This window comes from Dendrobium catenatum, unplaced genomic scaffold (assembly GCF_001605985.2).
Source record: "Dendrobium catenatum unplaced genomic scaffold, ASM160598v2 fragScaff_scaffold_51, whole genome shotgun sequence".
Classification (NCBI taxonomy): Eukaryota; Viridiplantae; Streptophyta; class Magnoliopsida; order Asparagales; family Orchidaceae; genus Dendrobium; species Dendrobium catenatum.
The window spans coordinates 6,213-6,484 of NW_021318513.1; positions in this window are offsets into that span (position 1 = coordinate 6,213).

Consider the following 272-nt stretch of genomic DNA (forward strand, 5'->3'; position numbering starts at 1 on the left):
GATGACGTTAACCAGTATGGAAGAGGTTGAGAGAATTCACCAAGGATGTAGGACCTATCCGAGGTTGTATGTAGGAGTCTTTGCTCGACAACTTTAACCTATGTGGAAGAGGTCGAGAGAATCAACCAAAGATGTAAGACCTATCTGAGGTTGTATGTCGGAGCCTTTGCTCGACGACGTTAACCTGTGTGGAAGAGGTTGAGAGAATCCACCAAGGATGTAAGACCTATCCGAGGTTGTATGTCGGAGCCTTTGTTCGACGATGTTAACCT